The following is a 13,328-nucleotide window of genomic DNA, read 5'->3' as shown; positions in this document are numbered from 1 at the left end:
ACTCTTGCTTTTCTTTCCACTACCCCTAGGCTCCTGTGATGAGCTGAGTGCTTGTTAATTCCCATGTTCACGAAACCATCATAGTTCTGCTGATTCTCAGTTTTAGAGGAAAACTCTACAGTGAACTTTTTCAATTAACAGTCATCAATTACTAGTCAGAATATATTATAATTGTGAAAATTGTATTCCATTAATCTCATTAAATGTGTCTAAACCTGTAACTTGTCATAGTTCTATACATAGGTTGGCTATATTTAACTTTCCTTGATCTTATTTGCCATTTTTTGCCAAAGTATCATCTAAAATGTAGGGAGAGTTGTCAGTAATTTTGACTTTTTAATAAATATTACTTTGCTTTGTCATTTTTGTTTTGCTGTATCCCTCCTTTGTGGTCCTTGTGGTTTTGCCTGGCATGGGTGACACTTAGCCATTTTAACTTAGCGAACTGTCATACCAAAGGAAATGCCTAATTCTATGATATCAGACATCTGACTGCGGGCTACAGTTTGTTGGTGTTGAAGTAAGCTGTATGTTAAGAAAAGTATCTCCATTTTATTTGTTATAGCATGTCCAAGGTTTATATGCTTGCTGCCTTTCTTTGAGGGCTTTCCTCAGATCTCACCATTTGTGTGTAAACATGCAGACCTTTAGGGTGATCATTCTTTGGTTAGGGACCATCTGAAAGAAAATTGGACCAAAGGGGAAAATCATGGCTCTGGAGAAGCACGTTCAACTCATAAATAGCTCACTGGTGGGTATAACTGGAAGGCTTTGGAAGCCCAAGTCAGCACTGAGCTGTGGCATCAAACTACGGCAGCACAGTTTGACAGCATGCCCAGGAGATTACTTCAGTCCTGTAGGGTGGGGAGCTTTGATGTTTATGAGTAGAAGTCGGGGATGGGAGAGGGTAAGGGTAAAAGAAGGCGGGTATAATCCCTATGCTGGCATAGCCCAAGTAATATTCTCCCTCTTTCCTGTTTTTATTGACCCTGTCAGGGGAGGGTAAATTAAGCAGAAGTCCCTCCTTAGGAAAAAACAACTGGGTCTTAAGTAGAAACCTGCTCTGAGGCCAGGTGCGGTGGCTCATGCCTGTAATCCCAGCACTTTGGGAGGCTGAGGTGGACGGATCACGAGGTCAGGAGTTCAAGACCAGCCTGACCAACATGGTGAATCCCCATCTTTACTAAAAATACAAAAATTAGCCGGGTGTGGTGGCGCGCATCTGTAATCCCAGCTGCTAGGAGGCTGAGGCAGGAGAATCACTTGAACCGGGAGGCGGAGATTGCAGTAAGCTGAGATCGTGCCGCTGCACTCCAACCTGGGTGACAGAGCGAGACTCCATCTCAAAAAAAAAAGAAAGAAAGAAAGAAAGAAACCTGCTATCTTGATTTTGTTGAGTTTTAAATACATTGTTAGTATTTTTTGTTTTCTGAGCCTTTATAGAATTTTAAGTCCTATATATATAAACAGTAAACTGGCCCAGATTCCTGAGCTGTGTCTGCAAGAAGTGTGTCACCTGGCTATTTCCTTTTTCTTGATAGTCTGCTAAAATTTGGCAATAGAATAGTACCCAGTTTTCCATACCTCTGAGACTCTTCCAGAACACAGAGTTGACAGTTTGTTGGTTCTTCCTTCCAATGGACTGTTCCCAAGAGTGTTAGAAAATTACTGTTGAGGCCAGAATTTTGTCCCTTTTCCAAAACAGGTGGGCTCTAGTATCTATCATGAGGTGAATGAATGAAGCCCGTTTTTAAAATGTTTGCACCCCAGCCCATCTTTCTTTGTAGAGAAGCCAGAATTGCAAGAATAGCCAAACCAGGCTAGTGATAGATCAGGCCTTTGGCACTGAGGCTCAGATTGTAGAAAAGTTAGCAGAGGCAAACAACTGGTATAAATGTTAGTGCTCTACTCTCCCTCCTTCGTTTTTTCCCTGTACTAACTAATAACACTCGTATCCAGGTGTCCTTTACTGGGAAGATGCCACCAGCCAGCTCTACATAGAAGGCGATAAAACTTGGGGGCACAGTCAGCCAGTTTAAAAGGATTGTTTGCCTGTGGAAGTGACGCAACTAGCTAAGTTTCTCAATGGGGCATTTGTAATGGCCTGGCACTTCATCGGTTTCCTGGTTAACACTCTCACTAAGGCTTTGCATGAAAAAACCAGCAGTCCTTGTACCTTTTTATGTACTTTGTGGCATTAGTGGTATTTGAGTCAGTAGCCAGGATGAAGGAGGATAAGGGATTAAGGTTGAGGGACTGTATGAATTTTCTCCATCTCTTTAATATCCTTCAATATAGCTATCTTCCTGCAAAAGACAGGCCATACTTGAAGAGAAAAGCTGATGCCCACACAAGTGTCCAGAGGAAGCTTGCTATTTCTGCTGACATTTAAATTTCATTAAATGTTCCCTCAAAACATACACTTTAAAATTTGGGTGTATTAATGCAACTTTTAATTTAAATTAAACTTTACCCAGCACCACTTAGCTTTTCCAAGACATAAGTTTGTTTTCATTTTTAAAAGGCTGGTTCTCTGTGCTCATGGGTCCCTATATAGAGCAAGATGGCTGCTAGGAGGCTGAGGCATGATTGTGGTCCTTTCAGTGATCACCTTCACTCCCCATTTTGGCTAGTACCGACACATTTTCTGAACTGGCTGAGGGCCGCAGGGCCAGTCTGAGGGAGAATAGGCTTGTTCTGAGCACGTATTATGTTTTGCAGTTTGTCTTTCACAGTGCCACTAAATATAATTGCAGGATTTTTATCTGGTAGTGGTCCTCAGATGGATGGATGAGCCCCGTGAATGGTGAAATTAAAAATCAAAACTGCTCAGTCCTATTGTTTGTTGGCTGAACACCTCTTCCCCTACCAAAAAAAGGGTGGGGAGGCATACAGATGATGGTAGGGGCAGTGAACTGCCTTTTAGTCTTTCTTAGTCCAACTGATGTTTTATTTCAACTGAAACCGCCATAGATGGCTAGAGAGCTTCTGATTCCTGAAGAATTACAGGTTCTGACAAGAAGGACCCTACCAGTTCATGTGACTGACCTCTTTTGGAAGAGAACCCGCTTAGTAGGCTGTTGGTATATTGTATATGGATATGCTATTTACATAGTGTTCCTGTTAAGTATTTGTATTAAGTAGAATTATTTTGTTAATCCAGAAAGAGAAAATGGAGTGTGCTTTTTCTTAAATATTTTTCATCTACTTGCTTTCTTTTGGACTAAGATATACACCAAAGCTTTTAATTTGGTTAAGTGAGATTTTCACATGTCTCAGACTGCCTTTGGCTCAAGTGTTAAAATGTCAGTGTCACTTAGGTGGGTGGACAGCTACAAGCAACACATCAGTAACCTCATATATATTTAAAAAAAAAAAAAAAAAAGTCCAGAGCCCAATACCATTTTTATCTACATGTTGTGACACCAAAAAAAAGGTCTCTAAAATAAAAGGCAGTCTTTTTGCTTCCCGATCGCTTTCTCTCCCTCTACCTCTCGCCTCTTCCCTTTGTTCTCTTATTCCCCCATCCCCCCCTCCCCTCCATTTCCAGATTGAGAAGCTGCTTGTGCTGGATGGATAATTAACGTGGTGCTGTGGAGCAACAGGTCCCACTGGTAGCGACTAAATCTGAAGTAAATGTTAATGTCGTGCAGGTTCACGTGTATTAATAGGCAAGGGAGGTGAGTGAGGTTAGACTCAGATCAACCACATTGGTATATGGCTTGAAATAGATCCTTTTAATTAGAGAGCCAAGAACCATGACAACTACCAACATCTTCCACTTGCAGTGTTGAGCTGCAGCCTTATTAGTGAATGCAAGGCATTCTAAATTAAAACTGGACTTTATCCTTGGGCTAACAGTTGGGATCATCAGGCTCTGGGCTTTGATTTGAATCTTTGAAACAGAGGTCTGTCAGTACAGGCATTACAGTTAGCTGAGGGATGTGTGTTTGTGGTTTTCTCCTTGATGACTCCAGAAATAGACTGATCTAGATACCCTCCTCAGCATTAGAGATGGGCCATTTGGATTTGTTTATGGAAGTCTAGGTATGTTGGAGTCATGCTGCAGAGGTTGGCTTTAGGAATTGGTTTGTGTGTAAATATTACTCGTAACACTTTGTAGGCCCTCTAGGCCTCACGGAGAGCCACACCAAACTGAGAAACATATCCTCCAATTGAATGTACAGTCTGAAGATTCAGGGCTTTATTGTTATGAACAGCTTTATAACTAACAACATGTCTTTAAGATCAGGTAGTGGTTAAAATAGTGAGCTGGGGCCAGGAGTGGTGGCTCACACCTGTAATCCCAACACTTTGGGAGGCCAAGGAGGGCGGATCACTTGAGGTCAGGAGTTCAAGACCAGCCTGGCCAACATGGTGAAACCCCATCTCTACTAAAAATACAAAAATTAGCCCAGTGTGGTGGTGCATGCCTGTAATCCCAGCTACTCAGGAGGCTGAGGCACAACAATCTCTTGAACCCGGGAGGCAGAGGCTACAGTGCACTGAGATGACACCACTGCACTGCAGCCTGGTTGACAAAGCGAGGCTCCATCTCAAAATAAAATAAATAAAATAGTGAGTTGTAAAAGCAATGAACAGTCGCTTTCTGGCCAGGAATTGTAGACCAGGGCCTTTTAACAAATGATCTGGAAGGAAACTTATCAACAGCAGTGAAGATGGAAAGATATTCTGCAAGAGCTCTGTCTTCAGAGGGCACTGTCATTTCTGCCTATGGAAAAGAATGCCTGTCTCATAGCAATGCAGGCTGTGCTCCTTTGAAGCCAGAAAATAAAGTAGAGGTCCTTGACCTGTTGGCTAAAAAGCTTCCAAGACAAGCCAGCTCTGGTACAGAAGACAGCTATTCCAGGGCTCACCATCCCAAGTACTCAGATAATTCTCAGAAGGAATCGAAAGGTTGAAACACACTGGGTGCAGTGGCTCACACCTGTAATCCCAGCACTTTGGAAGGAAGAGGCGAGTAGATCACCTTAGGTCAGGAGTCTGAGACCAGCCTGACCAAGATAGTGAAATCCTGTCTCTACTAAAAATACAAAAATTAGCTGGGCATGGTGGCAGATGCCTGTAATCCCAGCTACTCCAAAGGAGAATTGCTTGAACCTGGGAGGCGGAGGTTGCAGTGAGCAGAGATCGCACCATTGCACTCCAGCCTGGACAACAGAGCAAGACTCCATCTCCAAAAAAAAAAAGAAGGAAGGAAGGAAGAAAAGAAAGGTTCAAACACTATTGTGCTCTAGACAGACTTAAACATTCATTTTCAGGAGAAATGTCCCCACTCCTAGAACCTTCCTTTTATCAGGTATTTTATCAAAATGCAGAAATATACCAGCTTCTGAAACTATGGCTTCCTCCTGAACTCCTCACTGTCCTTAACTTCACTGTCTTTAAAGGCTCACTGGCTGAATTAGCATTTGTTAAATAGCTCTGAATTATGAAAAGAGTAGGAAAAAGCCCATTGTCACCTTCAGGGACCAAATGTCCAAACTTTGGGGCTCTTTGTTGATTCTGGCATCTGTAAGCAATTGAGTTTTATGTAGGTCTTTATGGTAAGAATCAGTTTGTAGTTGATTATATATGGTCTCATTCCTGCAGGTCCTTTTCACCTTGTCTCCAGCCCATGATCCCTAAAATCAAGAACCATGTCTGAAATACCAGCACGTAGCACATTGCCTAGCCTAAAATAAACATCCAATAATGTTTGAGTGGATGGATGACTTTGATCCTCTCTCCCCAAGGCTATTTTTTTTTTGAGGCAGGGTCTTGCTCTGAAGCCCAGGTTGGGGTACAGTGGTGTGGACACGGCTCACTTCAGTTTTGCCCTCCTGGACTCAAGTGATCCTCCTGCCTGAGCCTCCCAAGTAGCTGGGACTGCAGATGCATGCCACCACACGAGCTCATTTTTGTATTTTTTGTAGAAATGGGGTCTCACCAAGTTAGCCTGGCCTCTAACTCCTGGGGTCAAGCAATCCTCCCACCTTAGCCTCCCAAAGTGCTGGGATTACAGGTATGAGCCACAACCTGGCCTAGGCTACTTTTTTGATGGGGTAGATGATAATTTGTTTGCTTTGCATTCATTTTTCAGCGTGGTACCTAGTACACTGATGAGAAAGTCATGGGTACTCAATAAATACTGACTGATGCAGAAGGAAATTTTCAGCCTTGAGGTTAAGGAGGGTACCCTCATGGATATTTCACTGTGTACCCCAGAAATAAGAAAACTACTAAAGGTTCTTAAAAAACAACTTGGGCTCTGTAGCATATCCCAAGAGTGAACCATATACAAAACAACAACAACAAAAATAGCTTAGGCTCAAGATTTCAAAGAGCCAGGAACTTTGATTTGGGTTCCAACTCTGCTACTTAGTGGCCTTAGATTAGTCAGTTTCCTCACCTGTAAGATGGAAATAAGAATTGTCTCGGAGTGTAGTAGTGAAGATCAAATAAGAACATCTGTTAAACTACTTTGTGAACCGTAATACCTAGATGTCAATGAAATTATCACTATGCTATTTCTAGGCTTTAGGTTAAGAAACACATTGATGTCTTTACAAAAGCAGCATCGGCTCATTATAGTGTTATAATGTATAGCTGAGCAGCTGAAACTCTGGTAATCTCAGTATTACGTGACTTTTAACTTTTAATGATTTTTTTTAATAAAGGATGACCCCCAGCACCCTGCCTTCATTGATACATGAGAATGAGAGGGAGCGAGGGCAGAGTCTTTTTTTCTTGACAAGCATATCATGATTTAATGACTCTGGTGTGCATGTAATTGTTTCAGAGTTGCACACTAGGCTTATGGGAATACCATTCTTTCAAGGAAGGAGGGGTTTTGGTTTTTGTTTTTGTTTTAGGAAGAGCCTCGCTCTGTCACCCAGGCTAGAGTACACTGGATGCGGTCTGGGCTCACTTCAACCTCCACCTCCTGGGTTCAGTCAATTCTCTTGCCTCCATAGCTGGGACTACAAGTGTACGCCACTACACCCAGCCAAATTTTGTATTTTTAGTAAAGATGGGGTTTTGCCATGTTAGCCAGGCTGGTCTCGAACTCCTGACCTCAAGTGATCCACCCACCTTGGCCTCCCAAAGTGCTGCGATTACAGGCATGAGCCACCACACCCAGCTGCAGAAGGAGTTTTGAGATGGGCAGCTGAGGTGGGGAGTCCTCAGAGTAAGTACATGAGTACCATGAGGCTGCAGAATCTCCTTACTCCCTGGAATCCTTTCCCTGTCATCAGTATTTCTGATATGGAGCAAAACAGCCTCTTTCAGACTTGGTTCCTGAGCTTACCCCAATGACAGTGTCTTTCCTGGAACCGTTTCATGAATCCCTTTCCTCTAAAAAATTTGCGTTGAGCCGGGCGCAGTGGCTCACACATGTAATCCCAGCACTTTGGAAGGCAGAGGCAAATGGATCGTTTGAGACCAGGAGTTCAAGACCCAGTCTTCGGCAACTTAGTGAAACCCTATCTCTACAAAACACAAAACTTGGCCCAACGTAGTGGTATGCACCTGTGGTCCCAGCTACTCAGGAGACTGAGGTGGGAGAACTGCTTGAGCCTAGTGGGTCGGGGCTTCAGTGAGCCAAAATTGCCCCACTGCACTCCAGCCTGGGTGACACAATGAGACCCTGCCTCAAAAAAGAGAAAGAAGTTTGAATTGAAAAGCTGCTTTCTAAATAGCTTGAAGGGAATTAATTGCTTGGAGCAGAGAGGAAACATGGTCATGAGAAAGCTTTATGATGGGTGATTCCTGTGTTCCAGCTGTGCCCATGATGATCATTTTCTAAGATCGATCTTTCCTATCCATCTAATCTTAGATATTACTGCCTTCTCCCAATATACCATCTTTTCCAATTTGTTATTTCAAGATGTGTGTTCTGTCCCTAAGAAAGCAGCAAATCTTGGCTGGGCCAAGTGTTTCATGCCTGTAATCCCAGCACTTTGGGAGGCCGAGGCAGGCAAGATCATTTGAGGTCAGGAGTTCGAGACCAGCCTGGCCAACATGGTGAACCCCCATCTCTACTGAAAAAGCAAAAATTAGCTGGACGTGGTGGCGGGCACCTGTAATCCCAGCTACTCGAGAGGCTGAGGCAGTAGGACCGCTTGAACCCAGGAGGCAGGGGTTGCAGTGAGCTGAGATCACGCCACTGAACTCCATCCAGCCTGGGTGATACAGCGAGACTACATCTCAAAAAAAAAAAAAAAAAAAGCAAATCTTAAGAAGTGATAGCCTTGGCCAGGCGCAGTGGCTCACGCCTTAATCCCAGTACTTTGGGAGGCCAAGGCAGGTGGATCACCTGAGATCAGGAGTTCGAGACCAGCCTGGCCAACATGGTGAAACCCCATCTCTAAAAAAAAAAAAAAAAAAATTAGCTGGACGTGGTGGCGGGCACCTGTAATCCCAGCTACTCAGGAGGCTGAGGCAGGAGAATCGCTTGAACCCAGGAGGCAGGGGTTGCAGTGAGCCGAGATCACACCACTAAACTCCATCCAGCCTGGGTGATACAGTGAGTCTACATCTCAAAAAAAAAAAAAACAAAAGCAAATCTTAGGAAGTGATGACCTTGGCCAGGTGCAGTGGCTCATACCTGTAATCCCACTACTTTGGGAGGCCGAGGTGGGCGGATCACTTGAGGTTAGGAGGTGAAGACCAGCCTGGCCAATACGGGAAAACCCCATCTCTACTGAAAATATAAAAATTAGCCGGGTGTGGCACGGTGGCTCACACCTGTAATCCCAGCACTTTAGGAGGCCCAGGCGGGCAGATCACAAGGTCAGGAGATCAAGACCATCCTGGCTGACATAGTAAAATCCCATCTCTACTAAAAATAAAAATAAATAAATAAATAAAATTATCTGGGCGTGGTGGTGGGCGCCTGTAATCCCAGCTACTTGGGAGGCTGAGGCTGGAGAATGGTGTGAACCTGGGAGGCGGAGCTTGCTATGAGCTGAGATCGCGCCACTGCACTCTTGCCTGGGCGACAGAGCAAGACTTCATCTCAAAAAGAAAAAATTTTTGGAAGGATGGTCTCAGTCTTTTAAATGTTTTGTCTTCATCTGGGAGACAATGCTTGGGTTTCCCTGGACTACTCCCTAAATTCATAGCCCCTATCCATACTTTAGGGCAGACTTAACAAAAGGAGCCTATGGTCATTATCTAGAATTCTGAGAAATGTGTGGTTTTCTTTGTTTTTTGTTGTTATTTTTGAGACAGGGTCTCACTCCATTGCCCAAGCTGGAGTGCAGTGGCACGATCACAGCTCACTGTAGCCTCTACCTCCCAGGCTCAGGTGATCCTCCCACCTCAGCCTCACAAGTAGCTGGGGCTGGAGGCGCATGCTACCTCACCTGGCTAATTTTTTGTATTTTTAGTAGAGGCGGGGTTTCACCATGTCACCCGGCCAGATGTGTGTTCTTAAACTTGGTAACTCTAAAAGTGATCCTTTAGAAAGCAGCAAGATATGCCCAGGCGTGGTGGCTCATGCCTGTAATCCCAGCACTTTGGGAGGCCGAGGCGGGCAGATCACGTGAGGTCAGGAGTTCGAGACCAGCCTGACTAACATAGAGAAACCCCATCTCTACTAAAAATACAAAATTAACCAGGCGTGGTGGTGCATGCCTGTAATCGGGAAGCTGAGGCAGGGGAAGCACTTGAACCTGCGGTGAGCCAAGATCGCGCCATTGCACTCCAGCTTGGGAAACAAGAGCGAAACTCCGTCTCAAAAAAAGGAAAAAAGAAAATAAACCAGCAAGATGCTACTTCTGAGAGCCTCTTAATACAAGTTTTAAGCATTTTACCCCTGTGTTAAGATAAACGAGATTAAAAATCAAATTGTTTAAAGAAGATTAAAATGAGTAGAGGTGGGATGGTTCAATAAGTTCAGGTTTGCCAGTATGGACTTGGACTCTTGTTTCATCTCATTGGTTGGTAACTTAGAAAACATAAGTAATTTCATGTGTGACTTAACCAACAAAACAGATGCCTGCCCAGTTGCATTACCTTGCTTCATAGCTTTGAAGGATTACACTCACTTCCTAGAAGCCCATTCTTTAGTGTTCCCCAGTCTTTAAAGCTTTATTGAGTACCTACTACATGCCAGGCATTGTACAGGGTGTGGGGGTACAAAGGCAAATGAGGCATGGAGAAGGGGATTCAGACATGTAATAGTTTGAATACAGCATGGTGCAGAAGTACTCTGGCGAACCAGAGACTTTCAGAGAAAGCTTTCTGGAAAGAATACCTGACTTGAGTCTCAAAAGATAAAGAGTTTACCAGGTGAAGCAGCTGGGGAAGAGTAATGTAGTTGTGGGTAGTAGCCCTGGAGTAAGCAGAGACAACAGATGAGAAACAGTATGGGCTGTGTAGGGAGCCGGCCAACTGATCGAGCTGGAGAAAAGAGGGTTCTGGCCACAGGGGTCTTATCTTCAATACTGAGGAGCTTGAACTTTATCTTGTAATGGGTCGGGGAGGGGCATCATTGAAGGGCTTTTAAATCAGGAGAGTGATATGATGAGAATTGTGTCTTGGATAATCATTCTGCCAGCAAGGTTGAGAATAGATTGAGGAAAGCCTGAAGGGTGGCCGAGAGACCATTCACGTCTTGGTGAAAGATCTAAGCCCATTCCACCTTACCTTACTCTTCTCTACTTTAAATGTTTGATGTAGGATATCTTGGTACAAAGCCAGTGGGCAGATGAACAGAAGTGATGAGAAACAGAATCAGAAGTGACACCCTTCAGGGTTAATTTTGATAGGACAGCTACTGAAGCATAGCAGAGTCTGTAGGCCTTTGAAAATTACTTGCATGCATTTCAGTAGTTTAGATATGGCCTTTTGCAGAATTACATTGGCGAGAATGAGTGGAGACTTACAGGTGACATTCACCTGTGATCCTCTAGGGCTTGGAGACCTGTCCTAGCAGGCCATTGTTTTTCCAGTTTCTTGATTCCTGGTAAGCATCCTCCTGAGATTTCACTAAGGAAACAGGAAGCAAGGGAAGTAATGAACTGTGAAGCCTTGATGGGCATCTGACGTGTATGCTTAGGGCTCTGGGGAAACAGGGAGCTAAGAAAATTTGCCAAGTCAAGTGCTATTTTATGTAGAAATGGTAAAACAGCATAACTTTAAGTGCTGAGAAAATAAGGAGAGTCCTTGTATAGTAAAAATACTCGTTTGGTTTTTGTTTTTTTTTGTTTGTTTGTTTGTTTGTTTTACTATTTCTCCCATTCTTCGAAGAAAAATTTCCTGCATACCATTCCAAGTAGGTTACTTAACCAAGAACCCAAAGATAGGAATTTCTTTTTTTTTTTTTTTGAGACAGAGTTTCACTCTTGTTGCCCAGGCTGGAGTGTAATGGCATGATCTCAGCTCAGCGTAACCTCCGCCTCCTCAGTTCAAGTGGTTCTCCTGCCTCAGCCTCCTGAGTAGCTGGGATTACAGGTGTGTGCCACCATGCCCAGCTAATTTTGTATTTTTAGTAGAGATGGGGTTTCTCCATGTTGGTCAGGCTGGTCTTGAACTCTCGACCTCAGGTGATCCACCCGCCTCCACCTCCCAAAGTGCTGGGGTTACAGGCGTGAGCCACTGTGCCCAGCATCAAAGATAGGAATTTCTTAAGCATAGATGTAGTCTGTTTTGTTTTTTGTTTTTGAGACGGAGTCTCGCTCTGTCGCCCAGGCTGGAGTGCAGTGGCACTATCTCGGCTCACTGCAACCTCTGCTTCCCAGGTTCAAGCCGTTCTCCTGCCTCAGCCTCCTGAGTAGCTGGGACTACAGGTGCGCGCCACCACGCCCAGCTAATTTTTGTATTATTAGTAGAGACAGGATTTCACCATGTTGGCCAGGCTGTTCTCAAACTCCTGACCTCGTGTTCCGCCTGCCTCGGCCTCCCAAAGTGCTGGGATTACAGGCTTAAGCCATCATGCCTGGCCTGTTTTTTGGTTGGTTGTTTGTTTGCTTGTTTATTTTGAGATGGAGTTTCGCTCTTGTTGCCCAGGCTGGAATGCAATGATGTAATCTCAGCTTACTGCAACTTCCGCCTCCTGCGTTCAAAGGATTCTCCTACCTCAGCCTCCCAAGTAGCTGGGATTACAGGTGCCCACCACCACGCCCAGCTAATTTTTGTATTTTTAGTAGAGATGGGGTTTCACCATGTTAGCCAGACTGGTCTCGAACTTCCGATTTCAGGTGATCCGCTGTGTGCACAACCTCTATATTATAAAGATACAAGGAGGGAAGAGATCCAATCATTGTCCTAGTCCCTCTAATAAAATAAATAAGAGAACTACTGAAATGGGCAAAGCATGAGAAGTACCAAAAGAGAACTAAACCATGCAGCAAGAGGTCTAAGATACAGGAGTAATACGAACTCATGGAAAAGCTGTTTGGTTATCTATTGTTGCATAACAAACAACACCAAAACTCAGTGGCCTGGTATAGAAACTCGTTATTATCTCTCACAGTTCTGAGGGTTGCCTGGGCTCTGCTGGGTGGTTTTTCTGTTTCACATGATGTTGGCTGGGACTGCAGTCATTTGGAGGCTTCACTGAACTGGTATGTCACATACCATGACTCACTCACATAGCAGTAGTTGCTGCTGTGTGTTGGCTTGGAGTTCAGCTGAAGCTGTTTTTTTGTTTTTTGTTTTCTCAAGATGGAGTTTCGCTCTGTTGCCCAGGCTAGAGTGCAGTGGTGCGATCTTGGCTCACTGTAACCTCCACCTCCCAGGTTCAAGCAATTCTTCTGCCTCAGCCTCCCAAATAGCTGGGATTACAGGCATGTGCCACCATACCTGACTAATTTTTATATTTTTAGTAGAGATGGGGTTTTGCCATGTTGGCCAGGCTGATCTTGAACTCCTAACCTCAAGTGATGCACCAGCCTCAGCCTCCCAAAGTGCTGGGATTCCAGGTGTGAGTCACCGTGCCCGACCTAAAACTGTTGATTGGAATACCTTGTCTCCTCCATGTCCTCTCTCATAGCATGACAGCAGGGCTCTAAGATGGAACTTTCCAAGCATATTTTTTAAAAAGTAGAATCTGCAGATCTCTTAAGGCCCAGCTTTGGAAGTTGCAACATTGTCACCTCTGCTGCATTCTGTGATCAAAGCAAGTCATAAGACAAGCACAATTCAAGAGGAGGGAAAGGGACTACCTGTGGATGGGAGGCAGAGCAAATAATTTGCAGCTGTCTTTAATCCATCACAGCTGATTGAGGCAGATATGAAAGGATGAATAGAGTTTTGACAGGCATAGCTTTCTAAAGGAAGGGTATTCTAGAGGAAGAAATAGGAAGTCTTCCATTTGA

General features: G+C 44.2%; 1 protein-coding gene across 9 annotated transcripts in view; it reads left to right on the top strand.

The window, feature by feature from the left end:
* The window catches only part of PHF12 (PHD finger protein 12), a 48,074-nt gene that overhangs the window by 12,533 nt on the left and 22,213 nt on the right, over positions 1–13,328 (top strand). The gene's annotated exons all lie outside the window — the stretch shown is intronic.

This window comes from Macaca fascicularis, chromosome 16, assembly GCF_037993035.2.
Source record: "Macaca fascicularis isolate 582-1 chromosome 16, T2T-MFA8v1.1".
NCBI classification, from domain to species: domain Eukaryota; kingdom Metazoa; phylum Chordata; class Mammalia; order Primates; family Cercopithecidae; genus Macaca; species Macaca fascicularis.
Note: the sequence above shows the minus strand (reverse complement) of the source record. Positions and strands in the feature narration are given on the sequence as shown.